Here is a 25,242-nt window from a genome sequence, read left to right as displayed (position 1 = left end):
CCCGAGAAGAAGAAGGAAAAGAAGAAGAAAGAGAAGAAGAAGAAGGAGCCAAAAGCGAATGGGGGCAAACGAGCGTCGTCTAGCGAAAATCCACACACTGCACTGACCAGGCCTAAATCACCATGTGTCATTTGCAAAGGAGACCACTATCATAGAGATTGTCCTTGCATCCCTCGGATCTTAAGGGACTGGTCTCCTCGTTTGCACAACCCGATGTCGTCAACCTCTGATGATCATGTTGAAAACACACCGTCAACTAGTGAAAGTGAAGCCCCAGGACAAAAAGGAAAATATAGATTTCCTTGTAAACTATGCGAAGGCGATCATGCCGTCCACCGTTGTCCCTTCTTAGACGAGGCTAAAATACTTTTGGACGATCGTCCGGTTTCACCGTTACGACTTCCTCCTGGATATAAAAAACTCTTGCCGAGTCTGTCACTAGTTGAAAATCCAGCTGGCCCGCTCAAGTGGTCGGCTGAAGCATCTATCATTGAAGACAAACCATCTGAACCCATACCAGACGAAAGTCAAAAGGTCGAGGCGGCAGTTGACCCGGTCTTGCCTTCAGAGGATCCATCTTCAGATGATACAGTCACCCGAAGAGAACAAGGATGACACCATCCAAATTCTTTTCATAAGCACAAACTCCAATGAACATGGGGGCAATTTACCCGTTCCTTTACCGCAGGAAGGAAGTTCGTCAGAGTCGTACCCGGCTGTCTATTTGGTCCCACCTCCAAGCAACCTAGTTGTCTCCTTCGACTGAAATCAACTAGGCAGACCCTGTTTACCAGCTAGTATACCATTTCGAATCATTGTCCAAATATATAGAATGGTTATGGCTGGTACCATCATAGATGAAGGGGCTTCTGTGAGTATCCTTTCCTCGACTGCTTGGAAAGCGCTTGGTTCGCCATCACTTTTGCCTGAGATGAGAAATTTAATAGGATTTGACAAAGGAACCAGTCGACCTTTAGGGATCCTTCCCAATGTGCCCATAACATTGAGAGGGAAAACCGTTCACATGAACGTAATGGTAGTTCAAGGGCCCCTGGATTACAATCTACTCCTTGGACGAGACTATATTTATTGCATGGGAGCAATTGTCTCCTCACTCTTTAGAGTAATGTGTTTTCCGCACGAAGGAAGAGTGGTGAAGCTCGTGGACCAGCTTTCATTCCTCGGATCACGCATAGCAAATAGTCATATACCATCCCTGAATGGTCTTTTCACGCAAGAGATGTCTCAATCTCTAGTCCGCCCGCCTGATGAGCGCGAGTGATTCGGGGGACATGACTGAAACCCAGGAGGCATGTGCCCTGGTCTGCTTCGGTAGGAAAACTTCGGGTATAGGGTAGGTTTCCGCGAGAGAATATGACTAATTTGTACTCCCGTCCATGATTGGAAGAGGGGGTTATTCTAGAACAAGATTCTCTTGTCAAAGTTACGTGAGTGGAGTATCCTCCTTCACTCACCTTTGTTTATCTCAGTAGACATCGTCGAAGAAGTGTTTTGTTTACGCCGTAAATAGAACAATCTTTGGTAACCTGTAAGAGGTAGGCCTCTCTCGGTAAAAAAAATGTTTTAACGGAATAAAGAAGGGGTAACCTTGAAACTCTATTTTATACCTGGGGGCATGCAAAACTTTTGGAGTGCAAGCAAAGAGTGATCATTTATCTGTTTTTTGGATTGGTCGTTTCCTAACTTGCATAAAGAAAGGATGTGGGGAAAAAATCTAAAAGTTGTCGTTTTTATATGATACATTCTTATCACACGACTGGATTAATCGAGCAGTTTTAGCACATAGTTCAAGCTCGTTAAAAAATAAACATAAGCCATGAGCAAATGTTTCCCCCCGCGTTTAAGCTCGTTAAAAAATGAACTATTCCCCGGTAAATAACCATCGTGAATGTAGTACTTCAGCCATTAAAGCCTTGGTCGTGTTTGCACCGTCACCTCCACTTTTGCATTGGCCGATCATTCACCTCCATTTGATTGTTTACCCATTTTGAGGAACAGCTGCGAAGAGTGATTTCACTAGCCATCCTTGTAACACTGTCGTGATTGGAAAATTCCAAACCTTACCTGGAATCAATTGCTGTCCATTTTATCACTCGTTCCTCAAAAGACGAGTCTCCTTTAAGCTCTTTTCAACTGACTCGTAAAATATGAAAATATTGCCGAGCCATTGGCCTCTCCAGCTCGTTAAAGGGACAGGAAGTGCTATCCCTCCTCTAAATTTTAATCTTTTTGGACCTGAGGGATTATTACACAAAAAGATCGAGCGCTTGTTTTGTTCGGCTCGTTAAAACTATCGAAAATTCATCCCTTCTGTATTGTTTTATACTTTTTCGGACTTAAGGGATTAGATGACAAAAAAGGAATTTTGGAGTTACCTTTACGTTCCTTTTCAAACTCTCTAAAATTGAAAAGGACCGAGTTCTCTTTGTCGCTAAGCTCGTTAAAATTTTAATAGCGACAAACTTGTCTATAGACGAGAACGAGTTTCACTATCGCTAGGCTCGTTAAAACATAGCGATGGGTTTTCCCGAAGGGAAAATCATAGAACAAGCATATGTTATCCTCCTCAAGCTTGACAAAAATAAAGAGGTACTGGTCAGCAATGACTGGGGAAAATTGGGAAGAAAACTTGAAGAAACTTTGTTGGTAGCAAGTCGCTCTTGAACATGACACTTCCACTCCGTGTCCGAGTCGGGTTGGGTTGTTTCATTCACTGGTCACATCATCATGGTCCCATCATACCATCCACATTTGGGGTTAATGCTACCAATCCATCACATCAGTGTCGCCGATATGTTCAAGAGAAGTCATTCAGAGGATTCACTTGTGTCTCACCCACTACCATACATTTATACTCCATTCTTTCATGATCGCCACCCTGAACCTTATATCACCAGATCATTTTCACCTCCATTAAAATCATTTGCTCCGTTCCGTGTCATTGATGTGGGATTCATTAAGGCCCTCCTGTGATGGATTGCTTCTTGTCGAAATCAGCTCATTATCCAAGAAGTTGATCTAGGAACACCCCATTCAGTACTTTGAAGCTTGCATGCCCCAATGGCAAGTTTCTCACTTCCGGCGACAGGTTCACATCAATGGCCTTCGAACGAAAGATTTTGCGTGGTGTTCAATTCCAAGTCCTTTATTCACACCACGTGAATTGTACTGCAGTACCTTGAGGGTCGTTATCATTATTGGTGATTCCTCTCGCGCCTGTTAACAACTTACATCATTGGCTGGTAATCAGGCGATGTCTTTCCATGTTCGACTCCAGAACAACTTTCACATGGATCGACTTGTACTTCGAGTGAAGATCGAATGAGATTGAAGACCCCGGATCTAGTTTCATCCATCCGGGCTGCGATATATATTCAGGGAAATAAAGACATCAAATGTACATCATTGCTGCACAGATAATCATCCAATCAAAAGGATGATGGCTCTATCAGAATCATCAGTCTACACTCAGACGATTGTCTGTCCTATGTACATGAAAATGAATTTATAAAGCTGAGCATGGGAATGCCCGCCTCAGCTAGATCATGAAAATATTATGAAGATAATGTATTGTATTGTATCTTATTACAGGTCTCCTCCCAGCTTGAAAGAACTTCGGATCCTCATAATAAAGCATTTCACCCGACATTAAAAGATTAACGACCTCATGCTTTAGGGGGCAACTGTTATAGACATTTTTGGGACCTATAACCCAAAGCATGAAATTTCCATAAACCAAGGACTCCTAAGTCCCTAAAAGTGTTGTTCTAACCCCTAAAGGAACAAGGTCAACAGATTACAGCTTCTCCTAGAAGTTCTCCATGAAAAACTACTCGGAATTGGTCAAAACAGGATCATTTCAGCTGCTCCACTGGCCAAGTGTGTTGCATCTCACCTAAATACACTGTGTGGGTGCGTTGCATTTCAAAAATCCCTTCTATGGGGTGCAATGGGTGAGAAATGACAAATGGCCCAGTGTCATTCCGCGAGGTGGAGAGGCAATGGAAGCTTCCAGAATCTTCTCCTGTGACACTTGCCTCACTGAATTCGACCAAGGATGAGTAATCGATCATCAATCTCCAAGTGGAAGCAAGAACTATCAGAGAGAAGACACTAAGCAAATCATGAGCTGACTCATATCCATTACATATATCTATATATGGATCCCTCATCCCAGAGATCCAGAGGCTGGAATTTTGCATATTGTAAGGAATTGTTGTTGGTTTCTTGAGACAAACATCAGATTGTTGGGTGATCTAAGCTTTGTTTGAGGTGAAGAGGGGCTTCTTAGCTGGGAGGTTGATGCTGGGTCAGAACAACTGGTTGTAACTCCTCTTGGCTCTTTCTTGTTTATCAATAAAAGCTATTCACGTTTTCCTCCATGCTCTTGTGTCATTGATGCTTGCTACATTTGTATGGTCAATTTACATCTGATCCTAGATTGTTTATGATTATAGATCCATGTCTTTGTATAGTGCTATGCTACTGTGATCTTACAGGTACTTTGTGAAGTTGGGCGTGCAAGGGAACAGGTAGCTGAGGACTATCAAAGAAGAGAGGAATCAAATCAGGAGATTAGCGCAAGACAGAGGTTGGTCTTCTTGTTCTTCTCTATTTATAATTCATAAAGGAAAAACGAAAGTAGCTTTCCTCTGTTTGTTTCTAAGGTAGCTGTCACACCTTAGTGGGATAGAGCAGTTCTATATAGACACTTTTCCCTGTAACACCCCCTGCCTAGGATAGATGATATGTTGGATCAGTTATAATAAGAAAATACTTCGCCAAGCTGTAATTACAGTATGGATATCACCAGGTGCTAGTAAACAAAAAGATACTAAGAAGTCTGCCTTCAATACTAGGCAAGGTTTGTATGAGTGGTTAATCATACCATTTGGCCTATGTAATGCACCACCTCTGTTTATGATATTAATGAATTATGTATTGTGCCCTTTTATAGATTCATTTTTTATTGTTTATTTGGATGATATATTGGTATATAGTGCTACTTGAGAGGAACACATCTCACATTTGACACATGTGTTGGAAATATTAAAGAACCATTAGCTGCTAGAAAATATCAAGAAGTGTGAGTTTGCACAACAGTCTTTGGTGTATCTGGGGTATGTGATAGGTGGATGAGAGTTGAACATATATTCTACCAAGATGGAGGCCGTCATGAAATGGTCGGTGCTCACTAATGTTTCTAAGGTTAGGAGTTTCATTGTGGTAGCACAATACCTAAGGAGATTCATAACCTCATTTTTAGCTATAATAACATTGTTGCACGCCATAACATCAAGTGGAAAGAGTTTCTAGTGGGGAAAAGTTTAGTAGAGGGTTTTTGAGGAGCTAAAGATGAAAATAAATCAAGTACCAGTTTTGGCATTACCAAACCTGAAACAACCCTTTGAAGTGGAGACAAATGTGAGTGGGTATGCTATGGCAATGATCTTGATGTAGGGAGGAAGGCCTATATGCTACCACTCTGAAGTATTTCATGGGGTAGTTCTTAACTACCCTACCTACTACAAAAAGATCTATGCCATGGTGCAAGCTGTGAAGAATTGGAAGCACTATCTAATGGGAAATGAGATAGTAGTCCACACATATCACTAGCCATTACAGTACTTATAGGCCCAGGGTAACCTGCAACAAACCAGACATTACAAATGTTTGGGGTTTTTACAACAGTTTCATTTTGCGATCACGTATAAGAAGGGAAACAAAACTATGTTGGTTGACATCCTTTCAAGGCCACCCACATCAAATATCACAACTTTGAGGACTCTTGTGCACATGGATCCATTTACCCATGATGCATACAGAGAGACATATTCAAGGATGAGGACTTCAAGGAGGTGTATCAACAATTGCAGATTTAGAGTCATGTGCAGGATGGCGGCATCACTATTGACTACCATCTCTAGGATGGGTTACTCTACAGGCTAGATAAGATATGCGTTCCTAAAGGCGAGTGATTGTAGTTGATTAGATAGGCTCACAACTCTAAGGTTGTAGGGCACTTTGGTGTAGGGAAGACCATGGCCAACTTGTGGAGGTATGTGTATTAACCCATGATGCAAGAGCATGTATCTAGGTTCATAAGAGGATGCATGATTTGTTTTACCAGCAAGCCTAGAAACAAGAAAAGAGGTCCATATTATCCCTTACCTGTACCTGCTCGTCCATGGGAAAGCATTTCCATGGAATTTGTGGGAGGTTTACCAACAACCAAAAAGGGACATGACTACCTATTCATGGTAGTTGATAGGTTCAACAAGATGTGTGTTCTAATGCCCTGTAAAAAGTCCATCAATGGGAAATAAGCAAAAAACTTGTTCTTTGGATATGTTTGTATGGAATTTGCGATACCAAGGAGCATCATTTCATACAGGGATACAAGATTTCTTAATGCATTTTGGATGACATTGTGGGAGAATATGGACATGAAGTTGAAGAGATCTTCAACATTCCATCCACAAACAGATGGATAGAGAGAAGTAGTCAACAAAACTTTGGTACAACTTCTAAGGGGATACAACCAAAAGCATCCAAAGGTTTGGGTTGAAAATCTAGTATATATACAACATTATTAGAACATAGCAGTCCATACTTCTATAGGAAAGTCTCCATTTGAAACATGTTTTGGATATTTGCCTCCTTCACCTTTGGACATTGAATATGAGAAGCAAGGAGGAGTGAGTGAATATCTTACAGGAGACACCTTGAGGGCTAAAACATTTGTATAAAATATCAGGTAGATCCATCTACATGTACAAGAAATATTGTAGAAGTTGCAGGACGAATATAAGGTTAGGAATGATCAACACAGAATAAAGAAATCATTTAAGGTGGGAGACAAAGTATGGATATAGTTGAACATGGAGAGGCTACAAGGGCCTAGTAAGAAAATTAAGGCTTGAGGTATGGTCCCTTTGAGATACTAGAAACAATGATGCCTATCGACTTATTTTACCACAATATATGCACATTTACTCAGTTGTGAATGCAGAGAATTTGAAACTCTATGAGCCTTCCATGCTAGATTAGAAAGAGGAACATGTCCTACCTTCTTGTAGGATTTGGAACCAGATGCTCAAGCAGAGTTAACAAAATGTCCAAAATTAAAAAGCAGGGGTAGCATGACCTTTGGAAGATTGGGTTGAAGGGACAACTTCCAGACAAAGCTAAATGGCATACCAAAGAGAAAGTGCAGGAAAAGTTTCTTCACCTAATTCATTAGAAGCTTTTGGGGACCAAAAGCCTCCCAAAATGGGGACGTGTGATCCATATTGATCATTATATTTTTTGTCATCCATCTCAGTAATTTTAGAGTGGAAAAAGTGGAGGAATCAGCTCATGGGACCATTTTTACCGACAGGACCCAGTTTGACAAAACGAGCTTTGAAACCTTCCGTGAGAATTTTGAGGCATAAAACGACATTTTTTTGGGGTAAACATTTTACACCTTAATGCGACATCTTCTCATGATATTCTACATAGGGATCTTTCCAACGATGCAAGAAGCGTGCCAATCAGAGTCTCTATGTGAATGTTATGCCACTAAGAAGTTAACCTTCATGTTTCTACATATGAAAAGAGGCTAGCCACATGATTATTATATAAAGACTCTAGAATAGTCTATATTTGTGCCAAGAGGTGCTCTAAAACCCAATATTATATTTAAAATAGTAAAATAATACCTTAAATTAACAAATTAAAAATAGCAATAACAAAATAAATTAATGTTGACCATAATTAAAACACTTCAATTTGCACCTTAATTTTACATAACTTTATATAAAGATATAAAGTAACCCAAAGTAAAAAAAAATGTTTACCTTTTAGGATGAGGAAGAAATGTAATTTCTTCACTACTTAATATGAAAATGAGTAAAAAAATAATAATTTAGTTTTCAGTTTGAAGAGGAAATGTAATTTCTTCACTACTTAATATGGAGATGATAGGAAATAGTATTTTTGATATCACATGATGTGCAATTCATTCTACGTTCAATTTACATATGATATTTAAAAAAACATATATTAATAACAAAAAATATTTTACTATAACCATATGTAAAATATTCCAATGTCCATATTAAATAACATAATTTTAGATCTACTTTTTATACATAAAAATAATGTAATTTGAATTAATTTTTTTCTTATATTTTCACTTTCCATAATGAGGGAGATGTGTAATTTATTTCATTTTTAATATGAAGTTGATATATAATATTTTAAAAATATGAATAACAATGAAAAATTTAAGGTGAGTTATAAATATATTTCAATACGCAGGTTGAGTAAAATATTTTTAACATGAAACATATATAGAGAGTGAAATATTGATAGAATTCTTATTCCATTAATAGTTGCTTTCTAATTCAATATATGAGGGAGATTTGTAGTTCTTTCAATGCTTAATATGAATTTGATATCTAATATTTTAGAAAATATTAATAAGCAAAATAGTTAAATATATGCAGTATGAGGGAGCATGTTTTAAGTTTTAATGTGGAGAAGGTGAACTATAAATAAAATGTTTCAATGTCAGCTACATATATATTATACTGCCCTAGATCCATATTAACTCTTGATCTACCAAGCTCCCTTTTCACTTTAAAAGAGGTTTGCATCTCAAGAGATTTGATCCCTCTTGGCGTGTGGTAGATCCAGAGTTAAGATGGATCTAGATTGGTGTAACTCTTGTTAAGAGTTGAGGTAGTCAAACTTAAGCACTAATAGGTTATCCGACTGTGTTATAACCACGGCATCTAGGAGGAAAAAAGATTATAGGAAGGGGGATAGGAGGTAGAGCACATAGAGAGGGTTTGTGCACTGTAGTAGCCCACTGGCCACATGTCATACTTCTTTATACTTGCAGCCATATTTCCATAGAAAAAAAGAGAGTGAATTGACCTCAACTTCATGTTGGGTTTTTTCCTAAATGGTTTCGAGAGTATATTTTGTGTCATATTTGTGTGTGTTAGCTTTTATTTTTTTGTTTTCTATTTTTTGCATAATTTTCATTCACATGCATGTACTAATAACAGTAAATCTATAGATCTAGAAATCTAATAGTGCAGAATTTCATATTTTTAATATAATATTATCACCTTTGATGTGATAAACTTTCGAGTGGAATATCCAAATTACGATCATATAGAGATATCACCTTACAAATACCATAAGCCACCTATCTATCCAATTGTCTAGAATTAGTTAGTAGGTGTAGTAGTCCATACAAATGCATTTTTTTTGTTACCCGTAAAGGTTTATTATCTCTTGGGTCAACAAGCAAAGACAAAAAAATTTGTTTGGGGACTCTTTGATGTTTTGCAAATCCTATATCAATGACCTCAATTTAGCTAAAGTTGTATGGATTTAATCATTTGGATTTCTTCGTTCTTGAAATGAGTTTTATTGTTCTAAATTTTGGTTTGGTGATGGTGAGTTTGGATTATAATTAGGTTCCATCTTAATTAATTTCCCTATAATCCAATATAATAGTTATGTTTAAAATATTATTTTAATTGTTTTTTTTAATAAATTTTAAACCAAAATATTAAAAAAAAGGAGTAAAATAAATATTTGAAGCTCATTTGGGAAGCAATAATTTTACTCAACTCCCAAAAATGCGTCGCGTGGTCTCAATATTGTAAAAATTGGGGTCAGCCACGCATAAATAACATTCTTATCATGAACGCATGCACATTCTTGGAGCATTTGTGTGTTCTTTAAAAACACATGCACATTCCTTAGCGATGTCCAGCTGGCATCCTAATTGGCAGCTCAGGCCTTATCGAACTTGGAAGCCTAGAAACCAATACACTTTCTTAATGGCTCCATTAAGACTTTTAAACCCATCATTTTCATACACTTATCTTAAAATTATTTCATAGAACACCATGGTAATAACATTGATCTTGGTTTGCACAATTTCATTGCAGTTCTATCTACATCATGCAACTTGTTATAATCTATACAATTTTTTAGTTTCCATTATCCCATTGCATCAAAAACACAATGACAATGACAATTCATCAAAAAATTTACATCAACATCAATTATCTGGGAATGTAAGGGAAAGGATAAAAAGGCATTGAATTTATCGGAAAATCATGCAGCAGGGAGTGATATGCTTCTCCTCAGCACATGGATGTACGTTTTGTCCCACCTGGAGAGTCTGAGGGGTATCCGCGACTTTGAATGAACTTAGATCATCCAAAATTTGCCGCGAACGACCTGATTTGCCGAGTGAGATTTTCATTTTGGGGGAGATTGGCCATTTAGGTTTTGGGCGATGGACTCTCCTTCATCTCTCCTTTTCATCTCTATGATAGTATTTTGACCACCCTCTCTATTCTCTCCCTCCATGTGAATTGGATGAGGCAACTGAGTGGCAGCTTGGCTGTCGAATTGGTTTTAGGGTAAAAGGATAGTAACAAAACAAGATGATACTAATTTTATCCTTAAAGAGCATGTTTTAATTTTTAAGAGGTTATTGTTGGAGTAAAACCTGCAAGTGGATTTAAGCACGTTACACCAAAACCCGCAGGTGCACCCCGCACATACCAAGCTAGGTGTGTTTCAAACTCTGATACCACTTGTTGGATCAACACTCTGATACCACTTGCCGCTAGGTGTGTTTCGAAATCTGATACCACTTGTTGGATCAACACCATTAACAGGGAGCACAACAATTTCCCCCCTCAACGCGAGCTAGGTGTGTTTCGAACTCGAGACCTCTGGCTCTGATACCACTTGTTGGAGGAGTCATGATTGTCGTTACACCAAAACCCATAGGTGTTATTAAATAGACACATCGCTAGATTTAAGCACATGCCACAAAATACATGAGAGCGTTGGATCAACACCGCCATTAACGGGGAGCACAGTGATATCTTTAAATTTTCTTTTAAAAAGAGATGGATGTGTATAATTTTTTAAAATTTTAATAATTAAATTGAATATATATATATATATATATATATTTAAAAAAAATTAAGCATTAGTTTAATAACTAATTTTTATAATAATTTTGAAAAGAAAGGTCAAAGACATCTTTAACACCCATATTCATACTTGAGAAACTGGAGCAATCTCTTGATGGGTTAAGTGTGGGCACCTCCATGTAAGGGCGATATTTGGGATGTCATGTTGATAATTATTTCTTTTGTTGTTTAGGTATATATATATCGCAAAAGATTGTGTGTGCATATTGTATGTGGCGGTGAATGGTTAAACATTATAGTTGTTTTACTTTTTCTCTTAAGAACAACTAGAAAAACATATGTAAAACTGTTCTTTTGTATTTTTAAGCTAGATTGTTTCAAAGACTCGTCATGTGTCATAATGAACTTTGACATTTTAATATTTTATATATATAAAAGGGAGAGACTAAAGGAGAGAAACACCCAAAAAAATATATTTATATATAAGAGAGATTATATATTTAAATTGATTTTAATATTTGAATATTTTGATTCAATGATTATTATATAAATTATATAATTAGAAAACATTTTTTATTTTTATATTTTTAAATTTTTTTATTATATAATATTACTTCTCCCTATTAACTGTTTCTTATACATTTTGGGAAAACCTCTTGTTGTTCCTCAAATTCCCAATGTTCCCACGTTCTAGAAACTCATGCAACATAATTATTCACAATAAAAACACAAAATAAGTATTAATCACCATTGAGGTAGGGATAAATTAGTCTGTATAGGTTTAGTCCAACCTAGTTAATTAATCACCATTGAAATATGGATCAATTGGTTTATATGAATTTAATCTGAGGTAGGTGCTAGTGCCACCCCGCACTGGTTCAAAAACTCATAACTAGAAATTAAGGATGAAAGACGTCAAGCTTCACTCAACTTCACACTATCCCATTGGTGAACCTATCGTTCTTATATCAATATGCCAACAATATCTCATTAATAAACCAATCATATGCCAACAATATCTCATTAATAAACCAATCATTCTTCAATGTAACATTAAGACTAATTCCAAAAAAAATAAAAAAAATAATCAAGCATATTCATCTACATGGACGAGCAATATTCATTTGCATGGCGTAGCAAGTTTAGATTATTTCTGATCAAGGTGAATTCTGAGTTTCAGCTGCCAGATAGATATTGAATTCTTCCCTAGCACGACGCAGGCGAGGAGTAACATTGCAGGAAGAACAGGACTCGGAGGAGGAGAGATGACCGTCCGGATCAACTGTGAAGCGAACATGCATCGAAGGCTTCCGACTAGATTGCCTCGATTTATTATTCATATTGTTCTTCAGCACACTGCGAGGACACGGTCGATCCCCGTCGAATACAAAAGCAGCGGCGACCGGAGAGAAAGCGTCGTTGCTCGATTCAACAAATATTTCGTTGGGCCTCTCAAAATACATTTGGTTCGCTCTGGATCCACCTTCCTCGTCTGCACAGTTCATACTACTAGCGTCATCCACACGGTCGTCATATTTTTGTTTGGGCTTTTGTTTAACAAAAGGCAGAAAACTGCAAATCCCACCACAGGTGAATTGCTGGCCCGTCCTGGAGAAACTATCTGCCCGTGCCAGAATATTATTGCTATGTTCATATTGAAAAGGATCATTATCAGTCCCTCCATTTCTGCAGCTGTTGCCGTTGCCTCTCTTGGATTTTAATCTCGTTAGAACACGATCATCTCGTACTGCAGCAGAAACAACGTTTGTCTGCACATTGCAGGATCTAGCTCTGCGTAACTCTGCCACATACTGAGGATCCACGGCCCTCGCGAGAGCCAGAGAACGCTGCCGTGCGAGTACCCTGAGACTCGAATCCAATTGAGCGCGCTCGAAATAGGGGTACAGGATCGAAACCGGGGAAGTAGAATTAGTACATTCGTCGGAGCTAGCTGTAGCATCATAATCATCACTATAATTACTATCCTTTCCCTTGGGCTTGAGCATGTTTTTCATCAATCTGGAAATCGATCTGGGAGATGTAGTGGCGGAAGAACCGGCACTGGAAATCGTGGAAGGAGCTCTGTTTTTCGATAAACCAATGCGAGCAGGCGGAAGCTGAAGGGGCGCCCCTGGAAAAACCGGCACCCTTACCTTGACCTTTGGCACACCTGGCTCCATTTCCCACTCAAAGGGAACAGATCCAGCCGATGTACAGAAATTCTGCAGAGACTGCGGATCCACTGATATTTGTTTCTCTCGCTCCCACAAACGCCTCGGCGTCAAATCCTCGGTATCGTGGTGGATCTGTAAGCTTGATCCATTGCTTCCAGGTGTTACAGACACAGTATCACGATTCTCAGGCTCCACTGCTGGTTTTTCTTCAACACGATTCTCAGGCTCCACTGCTGGTTTTTCTTCAACACGATTCTCAGGCTCCACTGCTGGTTTTTCTTCAACACGATTCTCACTGTGACTGCTTTGGGCACTTGAATTGTCGCTCTCCATTACTGAGCATGAATCAGCCTCTGGTAAATCGGTCAACGCTGATTCCAGCAACATTTTTCTTAACCTTCGGCTACCTAAATCAACACCTCGGCCTTTATAATTAAAATGCCACCGACATTTGTCTAAATATCTCTCTCGAAGAATAGGACTGAATGAATGAATTCATTGGTGTTTGGCAATTCGAATTTTAAGGGCGTGGAGTGATGCAACAACATAAACGTGCACAGCATGAGCGACGTCGTGCCCCACAAACAGTCCAACTTTCGGCGCCGTCCGTAGAATTACTATGTTGCTTAATGTCACGAAGACTTCGTGCATACCACACCACCACATGTAAAAGAGTATTATAATAGTTTATTGAATATCATTTGGAAGGGTGTTTTCAGGTGTGCATCTCTTTAATACATATTATACATTGCTTTGTTAATTGGCGGTGATGTAGGGAAGACCAGTAATAATAAAATATAATAATTTATATGATAATGGTATATTAATAATTTATATAATAATTATATATTAATATAAATTTATTTTAATTTCAAATTTATTTAGTGGGGAGAGATTTTATTTTTTATAATGCAAATTTGTTTTGGACTGAAATTTTGAAAAAAGATTGGTATTTAGAGATTTGATTTTTTTTATTATTTAGTATATCTAAAATCAAAATGAATATATACTATTTCTTAATAATATTATTTATATTTTTAAATTTCATATATTTATTTCTAGAAATATTTAATTTTTAATTTTATTAAAATTTTAATTATATATATAGAGTTAGAGTATGTTTTGAAATTGTTATTTTTGGGTTAAAAACTTGTTTTCCTCAAACATAAGGAAATAGGTTAACGACCCAAGATTTAGAGGTATTTGAGACGACCTAAAACTTAGAGGCACAAGACTAACAAGTGGCTTGGCTTTCCTTGAATAATAGTGATATGTCCATAGTAGTTACTAATGATTAATGAATGTCCCATTGTTGGTTTGACAGCTAAGTTATGATAGGTTTTCCCACACACATAAATACACACACATGTTTTATAATTTTTTTTTTAATATTAAGTAGAATTTCGGCGTAAATCACATGAAGAAAACCTTTGTCGACGCATTTCGAACCAACTAGTGTGGTTCATCATCAGGACAGGTTGAATGAACAAATCACACTTTTCATCTTAAATAGATAGCAGAACGTTCTAGACTAGGTAACGACTATAATGACAACGGCTAGAATTGATCAAGACCAGGAAACAACTAATTGATTCTAAGTTTTCAAATAAAAATAATTATTATTATAATAATAATATTATTAATAATAATAATTTATATAATTTTAATAATATTAATAATAATAATAATTTATGTAATTTTAATAATAGTTATAATAATAAGTTTGGTAATAATTTTTATAATAATAATAATTTAGGTAATTTGAATAATATTAATAATAATAATAATAATTATTATTATTATTATTATTATTATTATTTAAGTGACAAATTTAATAACCATGATAGTATTGGTAATAGTATTAATAATAATAACAATGACAAAGAATCTGTTAACAACAACATTAATATTAGCTATGATATTGTTATTGATAACAATTATAACCAAAACAATGAGGTTATGAATCTGGACCAGAATATTCTTCCCCCTCTCTCCCGGAATAATAGGGTTGTTAACTTATCTAGTTTTTCCTTTTCCCCTTCGGTTTTTAAACTTTTAGGCAAAGGCTTAAACTTTGCCCTTGCCCCTAGAAAAATCCCAGTGGATGACATTATATGCGACGTAGAATATGGGATTAGAGATCTTCCGGATAATATCAAGGACACTATTAGGCAGGATTGTGCTGTCGTCCTTAGAAAGGCTAAGCCCCCTCGGAAGAACCTCAGCAATGAGGAACTCATTGCCCTTAAATCCTTAAACCAGAACAAAGATATCATCATTCTGAAGGCTAACAAAGGAGGGGCTGCGGTCATCCTTAACAAGGATGATTATTGCAAGAAGATGTTAGATCATCTTTACAATAGTGGCAGTTATAAAAAACTGCCTAAGAACCCTCTTAAGAAAATTTCTAGGGCGGTAGCTCTCGCCATCAAGTCTAGTAGCTCTGTGAGTTCCCTATGTCATAAACTCATTGAGAGTAGTCCCATTACTCCTAGGATCTATGGGTTGCCAAAGATTCACAAAGAAGGGGCTCCTCTGAGGCCTATCGTCAACACCATTGGTGGTCCGACCTACCTTCTAGCTAAGTTCCTTGCCCTTAAGCTCAAGCCCCTAGTTGGCCGTACAGAGTCCTTCATGAAAGACTCTACATCCTTCATTAAAGAGCTTAAGGACATAGAACTTAACCCTGAGGACATTCTAGTCAGCTTTGATGTGGTTTCCCTTTATACTTGTATCCTTATAAAGGAGGCCTTAGAAGTGATCTATCACCTGACAGATCCCGATACTGTGCATCTGGTTGAGATCTGTCTCACTTCCACTTTTTTCTATTTCGAGGGTGAGTTCTTTCAACAAACCCGTGGCATTGCCATGGGCTCCCCCCTATCCCCTATTGTTGCGAATCTTTTTATGGAAGATTTCAAAGCCAAAGATTTAGCCTCAGCCCGTCTCCTACCCAGGCTATGGAAAAGGTATGTAGATGACACTAATGTCATCTGGTCCCATGGCCAAGAGGAGTTGGATCTCTTCTTCAATCACCTCAACTGTCAGTCCTCTGACATCAAGTTCACCATGGAAAAAGAGGTCAATGGTTGCCTCCCTTTCCTGGATATTCTTATATCTAAGAATAAGGACGGTTCACTCTCCCACTCAGTGTTCCGAAAGAAAACTCATACTGAGCAGTATCTTCATGTTGATTCCCATCATTTCCCTGCTCAAAAGTTGGGTGTTCTTAACACCCTCGCTACTCGTGCCCTGAGGATTTCTGACAATGAGAGCTTCGATAAGGAGAAATCCCATCTCCTTAATGTCTTCGTGGAGAATGGCTATAGTAGGCGCCTAGGTCAGAAGGCTTTCCATAAAGCCTCTAAAAATTCGTTAATTAAAAAAGAACCTAAAGAATGCCTTCTAGGTGTCAATCTTCCCTATGTCCAGGGAACCACGGACAAGATTGCTCGGATCCTTAGAAAGTATGACATTCCCTCAACCTTTAGGCCCCTCAACACCATTCATAAATCCCTCCGGTCGGTGAAAGATCCCATTGACCCTAAAGACATGAAGGGAGTCTACTTGATCCCTTGTTCTTGTGGGACCCCCTATATCGGGGAAACAGGGCGCTCCATCCACCAGAGGATCAACAAACATGCAGCTGACCTAAGACATGGTAGAACCAAGTCCTCTGCATTAGCAGAGCATCCAGAAAAGACCAAGCATCATGTTTGTATAGAGGATGCCAAGGTTATTGCCAAGGTTGTGCAGTTCCATCACTGTAAATTCAGGGAAGTTATTGAAATTGAAAGAAGCCTGAACAATCTCAATAGAATGACGGCTAGAAGATCAGTAGCTGCTGGATCCCTACCCTTTCTTCTTAATCTTGCTTTCCTTTCTCTCCCCCCCCCCTTTTTTAACCTTTTATAGCTTTCGAAGTTCCCCCTTATCTCCCTTATCCTTCTCATTTGAGCCTTATCTTTTCTTTCCTCCTAGGGTTTCTCCTTTGGCTCAGTGTTTCTCTAATGGTCCTGTTCTTGACCTTCCTGTTTTTTAAAATATTGTTAGTTAATTTAACAACCATAGAATAATATTTAATAAAAATAAAATAGAATAGCATTCTTGTCCCTATGGAATTAAATAAATTAATAACCAATGAAAAACTTTCTAAAAACCCCCTTTTAATTATCCCTAAGAATTTTAATTGAAAAAAAAAAACAAATAAATAAATAACTATTTAAAATTATTAATTTTTCTAACCCTTGAATTCTCTAATATTAAAAACTTTCTAACTATTAATTGAAAATTGATTGTTAATATATATTTATATGTCCCTTTAACTTATAATTTGATCAAAAATATATTTAATTATTATTAGGTTTCTTTTATCACTAACTAATTTTTATATATTATAACTTTATTTATTTAAAATTATTTTATTTTTAATTTAATATTTATTAATTTAAATTAATTTATTTCAATATATATTTATAAATATAGGTCCTTTTGACTTATATTTTGATTAAAATATAATTTAACTATTTATAGATTATATTTAACTAACTAATATTTATAACTTTATAATTAACAATTTTAGATTAATTTAATTAAAATTAGTTTATTTTATTTTAATATATATTAATTTAAAATTAATTAAAATTAATTAATTAATTTTTTTTTTCAATATATATTTATAAATATATGTCTTTTTAACTTATATTTTAATTAAAATATAATTTAACTATTTATAGATTACTCTATAACTAACTAATATTTATAATAACTGTGATAACTAACAATTTTGGATTAATTTATTTTTTACTTATTCAAATTTACTTTTTCTAATATATATTTATAATTATAAAATGATCCATTTCGTATTTTAATAAGAATATTAACTTATTTAATAAAGTTTTTAACCCTTATCTAAGTCAACTAGCCGTTTCCTGGTCAATTCTAGCCGTTGTCATTATAGCCGTTACCTAGTCTAGAATGTTCTGCTATCTATTTAAGATGAAAAGTGTGATCTGTTCATTCAACTTGTCCTGACGATGAACCACACTAGTTGGTTCGAAACGCGTCGACAAAGGTTTTCTTCATGTGATTTACGCCGAAATTCTACTTAATATATGCTATGGATCACAGAAGCCTCAATTCAACAATTTTTTTTTTTTTTTAATTTAATTTTTTACTGTGATATACATAGCATTGATTTTATATTGATAGGTATATAAGTATAGAATTTAGGGGAAAATATTATTGTAAACATTAAATTTTTATATGTATATTAATTAAATTTAAATATGTAATCTAAATTATAATGATTGCAAGTATGAACCATTATTTTGATTTATATGATAAATTTGATTTTAATTTATTACTATTATATATATATATATATATATATATATATATTTTCCACTGGAAAAATCCGTAATTTTCATTATATGGAAAATTACATATTGTAGATGCTATACGCATATGCCTGAGGTCACTATACACAGTGTACCTTTTAGTTACAAAAAGGATTCTGTACATAAACATCAGATCAGATGTACCTCGCAGGGCCATCTTCTAGTGCTATATATAAAACTATTTACAATTGCCTTCCGGCTTTACCTAGCTGTTTCAAAATATAAGGTGATTACAAAAAACATCTCTGTCATAAGAAAAATATTCTCCAGATAATTTATTGACCAGGTGCATTCTGATATCTCGGGTCATTGTATGGATGATGGTAGTATTTGTACTCATGATGTCCTTGAATCTCTGTGATCTCCCATACACCTCTGTCCATCAACGTGGCCTCCTTGGATAGTTTGTCAGCACTTTCGTTATGTTCCCTGTAGATGTGTGAACATGTGATGTTGTTAAAAGTTGCTTTGAGTTCAAAAACTTCATTCAAAATAATGCTGAGTGTGTGAATGTGACAAACAGATATGATGTTGAACCAATTTATGATGATTTTTGAATCCTCGAAAATGTTTATGCAAGTGCAATGATGACTCAAAGCAAAATGAAGTAAATGTCGAAGTGTGATGAGCTCTGCGAAGTTGTTTGTTCCAATTCCCAGTCCCGCTTTTACTTGGTAGTAATGATGCTCGTTTTTGTATATGATAAAACCGCCCCCACAGCCCTGCCGGTTTGCGGCCCCATCAAAATAAGCCCATGGAGTGTTTTGATCAATTCAGGGGGGTGGATGAGGGTGGTGCGTTTTTGGTGGCGGGGGGGCTGGTAATTCTCTATATGCTGCAATAATTCCTGCCTCCACCATTGGCCAATATACAGGTTTATCATCGAATATGATACGGTTTCTCGCTTTCCATATGTGCCAATTTACTAGACTTGGGAGATTTTACACACACACACACACACACAGAGATATATATATATATATATATATATATATATATATATATTCTAACTACAAGTTTATTAATTAAATTAATTAATTTTTTTATGTTTATTAATTATATGTTCAATATTATAGTTATTTTTAATTGAAGAGTATTTATATTATATAAATTCGTGCTTGGCTCAATTGGAAAATACATGGAAAATACATCAGGGATTACATATCAACTTCTTCAAAATTTCTATCATTTTTCTCTTATCCAAGAGATACACTAAACTTTCTCAAGGAACATGCTCTTTAGGGACAAAAACAGGGTTTTTGTAGGTGTATACATTACATAATTGGCCTAACAAAACATAACAGTTACAAAATATAAAACTACTCATTGATAATAAATTCCTTGATGACTATGAACTTGAGATGATGGGCTCATTTACATTGGGTTAAATTGATTTTTGATTTATTAGACTCAATTAACGGATGACGGTTTAATTTGGCCATTTATGTACAAGTCTCCTACTCTCAATTTTTATCCATCACTAGCAAGCTTGTCTAATTCTTTGTTATGGTCTCATAGAACATGAAAGTATGCTATTGATGGAATGTCATTTACCATTTTTCATGCTCTTTTCATGATATTTCCATCTAATATTTTTCCTTTGGGATTAGGCCTTTAAACTTTGCAAAATAAGGAGGGAGTCCCCCAAGATTGTGAGCTCTTTCACTTTCTTTTCTTTGGAAATTAAGAGACCCTAATAAGGACCATGATCTCTAATTTTTTATTTATCATATGAACAAATCCCCATGAATACTTGAATACTTCGTCATCCTTAAGGTCATAAAGAGACCCTTTCCCTCTAGGCACTCCTGGATTTCATCTAGATGCCCCATAAAAATACAAAATCTATCATTGTCTACTATTCTTCCAAAATTTTAATTATATATTTTTCATTCTAAGCTTCCAACATTCTCCCATATTTTTTTTATTACAACCAGTAACTTTTGAGTTGTTATCCATACCTTCCAATTTCCTGAGCCATACTTACTCCAGCTGGTCCAACTCTTTCACAAGGGAGCTACAATCCAGCTTTTGAGCTTCAAATTCAGCACACAATGATAATGCTTTAAATACAATGCTCAGGGGGGCCAGTAAACTTGTTATTAAAGACTGAGTTATTTTTGACAAGCCAAAATTTCTAAGGGAGGGCCTTTGAATACATTTTAAGAAGATGTTTTCGTATAAGACTTCCTTTGTAATTTTTTTTCCCAAGAGGAGAATAATTCTTATAGAGCAGAGTACCATTTGACTTTGCTATGGAGAGGAGAAGTTGCTTCAATCCATACCTTTTTTGTATACTCATATTTCCAAAAAATATGAGAGATATCTTCCACTTACTTCTTACAGAGAGAGCATCTTCAGGGACCATGGATGCCTCTCTTTCTAAGGTTCTCATTTGTCAATCTGTTCTTATCTGCAAGGAGCTAATTAAAAGAATTCATTTTTGGAGTAACATTAGCCTTCCATATTTTTTGTAAATGTTAAGATTTGGAAGAATGCTAGATTGAAAGAGCGAAGCTGCATAACCTTACTTGACTGAATAACTTGAAGCATTCCAACTGATTTGATCTTCATCCTCCTTTCTCTATGGCACACGACCTATCATTCATTCACAGAGCCTAGTAGCTAAGCACTACAGATTTGGTGGAAAAATACTTAAGCTCCAATTCATCCATTCTCCATCTTTGTACCAATTGGAGATGTTAACTAATGTAAATTTCCTTTGAGAACAAAAATATTATCGCATGGGAAGAAATTCAGGAAATCACTCAGGAGGCCATTGGTCCATAATCTTATCAGTCCATAGATTAATGTCGTTACCATTTCTTGGCTTCCAATACAACCCTGAGCGGATGAAAGGGGATGTTGAAACGAATAATTTCCAAATAGAGGAACACCCTTTCATTATTTGGATGAATTCCAAACATTGATCTCTTTCTCCTTGAACATATTTTTCCTTCAAGACTGGTTTCCACTAATCTTCTTCTTGGGTGACAAATCTCCAACTAGTTTTGTTCCTATTTCATTATCCATTAGTTAGGGGCCTTCAATGGAGCCAATTTAAGAAAATGGAATATTTTGGACCTTTCATTACCACCTTCCTATAGGAGTTTGTGGGTTTCTTTTGCTAAAGTTAGAAGGATGTTATGTGGAGCAAGGAGGGTTGAGAATTGGTATAATTGCAAAGTAGAGAGAACTACCTTGATAAGAAAAACATGCCCAACAAGCTTGAGCTGTTGAGATCCTCGAGAGGAAAAGTCCCCTTTAATTTTTTCTAAGACTCCTTCCCATGCTTGAGATGAATGTGATTTCAAGCAAATTAGGATTCCTAGATATTTAAATTTGTTCCATGATTCAATTATTTGAAACCCAAAAATTCTTCCAATTTGTCTTTATTTCGTTAATGATACATTGCGAGTATAAATATAAGATTTCTCTATGTTTGTTTGGAATCTAAAGGATTAAAGAAAGGAATCCATTTTTTTTTTAATATTCTAGCTATTATTGTGGAGGAACCCCAATAAGAGAATGTCATCAATAAATTGACAATGATTGATGCTTTTCATACCTCTAGCAAATCCAATTCTCGAAAGGCTGGAACATCTCCTTTGATATTCTAGCTTGTGGATAAAATAATTTTCCATGATAATATATAAGAAAAGAGATCAAGGGTAGCCTTGAAAAGGAACTTAAAAGGCTAGAAAAAACCTGACCACTCTTCCATTAACCAAAGGGGAATGTAGATTCTCCAAAATGTATTCAAAATATCATCCACTTTCACCTTTATCACCACCATTTCACTCACATGTCGCAACTCCATGACCATATAACCTTTCATTAGCCTTCATTTTTATAATTAAATGGGATCCATTTGTGTTTTCCAAAAGTTAATGATTTCTAGTATTATAAGTGAATTAAATGGTTAAAACTTAGAAAAAAGACATATACTTGCTAATACTTGAAAGTGGCTTGAGTTTCATGACATGTGTAGGTTATTTGGAAGCTTCCAAGACACCCTTATGTGGTCTCCAATACTCAAATTCGAATTCCCTTCAAGATATGGAAGAAGATTTGGATAAAGGTCAAAGAGGATATGTGTCTTATCATTATCTATTTGAGTTGTAACTCTATGAGATTTTCTAGGGATCTAAGGAGAGAATAATGGACCTCCATTAATGAGGTAGCTTCTTATGTTTTTGTATAAATAGGAGAGCCTCCTCCTTTCAAAGGCATGTGAAAAGTTGGGGAAATTCTCATGCTTTGAATATAGAATTTGGATTTGGCACCATGCTCATGAGTGATGTTCACTTTGATTTGGTTATGCTTGTATTTGGAGTCTCTCAAATTTCCATCCCTCATTCTTTTGGATTGGCCACCTATAATGTGTGAGCTTTATTGTTTTTTATAGATTAAGATTTATTGCTTTCATAGATTAAGATTTATTTCTTTCATATCTTTTCCTGTGTGATAGGTTAAGAGTGATTGTTTTATTTGATTTCATATCTAGAGATTAAGAATGATTGTTTTTGCTTTCATTTCACATCATGTGGTTTTGATTATTCATTTCATAGGATCCTGATTTGATAATGCACACATGAACACTTAGAGTAGATTTCATTTCATGCAATTTCATTTCTGCAAGTGTGGTAGATCAAGATTTCAATTCCTGCAAGTGTGATAGATTAAGATTTCAATTCCATGCATTATACTATAATTTATTTTGAATTGATTGTTGAATTAGAATCTAGGTGAATTTGGTTTGTCATTATTTGGTTTCGTAGTTAGATTAATCTAAATTGGAAGTTAATTTCTAGCATATATAGTGCACACATGCTTCACAAGTTTTACAAAACCCCCGGGTTGACAATTAAATGATAGGTAATTAATTTGCCTCAACATTTTGGCATCGTTTCCAGGGAAGTGTGCATAGGAAATAACTTTCAGTCTAGAGTTCATTTCTAAGTTTTTTCTAGATGAATGATTAAAGCATGTAGATGCATAGATCATTTAGTTGCATAGCATTTTTATAATAATAATAATAAAATATTCAATGTCTTGCCACCCCCACTATATCATATAGTGCAATAAGAGCCACGCAACCACATCATGAATTCTTATTTTTGCAGGTAGAAGAGATGACAAAGGAGGATGAAGAAATGGATGGAGATCCTTTTGGACTTCCCATTCAAGAAACTGATGTCAATGTTCAAATGAAGACCATCACTCCATCCGTACTTCCTAACTTCAAAGGTATTAGATCAGAAGACCCAGAAACTTTTCTTTCTGAATTTGAAATCATTTGTAGATCTTATGGCTACTCATTACACATTCAAAAATTGAATTTGTTTCCAACAACATTGAAGGATAAAGCTCTTACATGGTTCATGACTTTAGGAACAAATTCTATAAGGACATGGGATGATATGAAAATAGTATTTTTGGAAAAAAGATAAAAATCATTACAAACACCATGACATTAGAAATGAAGTCTTTAAGATTAATCAAAAAGAAGATGAAAATCTAGAAGACCTAGTGGAGAGATTTACTTATAATATCAAAAGACCTAAAATGCATAATTTAGGATCAGACATATTAAAAACTCTCCTACTAAATGCTATAAAGGATGAATGGATTGATGTTCTTAACCTGGTGGGAAAAGGAGCTGTTTATCAAATATCATTTCAAGAGATTTGTGAACTATGCAAGAACATATCAAGAGGAAAAGAAAAGTATGGAAGACCTCCTCAAGATCTAGTTACAGCAAGGGAAAGTAAGTTGACAATAGGACTGGTAAGTCAAACTGAACTTAACAATTTGCTAAACATTCTTGGTAATTTAAATGAACAAATTGAGATGCTAAGAATGCAAAACAAGCAAAAGGTTGAAAATTTTTCTTTTCATGAATGTCCACTTGATAACATTAAAATTTGTAAAATTTGTGCAGGATCACATGCTACTAAAGATTTCCCATCATTACCAAGCTTAAAGGCAGTTTACCAAAAGGATAATGGAGTGAATCAAGCTCCAAGAGGACCATGACAGCCTCATCAACCCAATATGATGTAATATCCTTGTGCATAATTTCAGGGTTATGCACAAAAATCTCAAAGTAATTGGAAAACACCTTTGCCTTGGAAACCTTGGCCATCTCAATCACAATCTCAAAACCAATCTTGGAAACAGGGTTGGGAAGAGCCTTACAAAGGAAATCCATCATATAATCAATCTTTCCCTCACTATCCTCAATGCCAAACACAATGCTATTCATATTATTCAACTCCACCACAACATCCATTTCACCCTTAGTTAATCTCAATTCAACCTTTCCCATTACCACACACACAAATACCCCAAAGATCCATTCCCACTCCATTGCCTACACAACCATTTCGAATCCCCAACAATAAAACACCTCAATCCACTTACAATGTTGAGGAATTGCAAAATGATTCACCAAATGTCATTGAAGAACAACAACTAGAAGAAGAAGAAGAAGTAGATAAGACCCAAGAATCATGGATGCCCGTCGATAAAGAGCAGTTGTTGGAACCTAAGATTGAAAAGTTTCATGCATGCCTGTCACCAGATTCTATGAATGGAGATCACATATGTGAGGACTTACATGACATGATAGAAGGAAGCCAAGGAAGACAAGATGATATTGAATCTTGGTTCAAGACGGTCAAT

This window comes from Pinus tabuliformis, chromosome 8 (genome assembly GCF_031772625.1).
Source record: "Pinus tabuliformis cultivar Carrire ecotype Pingquan chromosome 8, CPIR1, whole genome shotgun sequence".
In the NCBI taxonomy this organism is placed as follows: Eukaryota; Viridiplantae; Streptophyta; class Pinopsida; order Pinales; family Pinaceae; genus Pinus; species Pinus tabuliformis.
Note: the sequence above shows the minus strand (reverse complement) of the source record.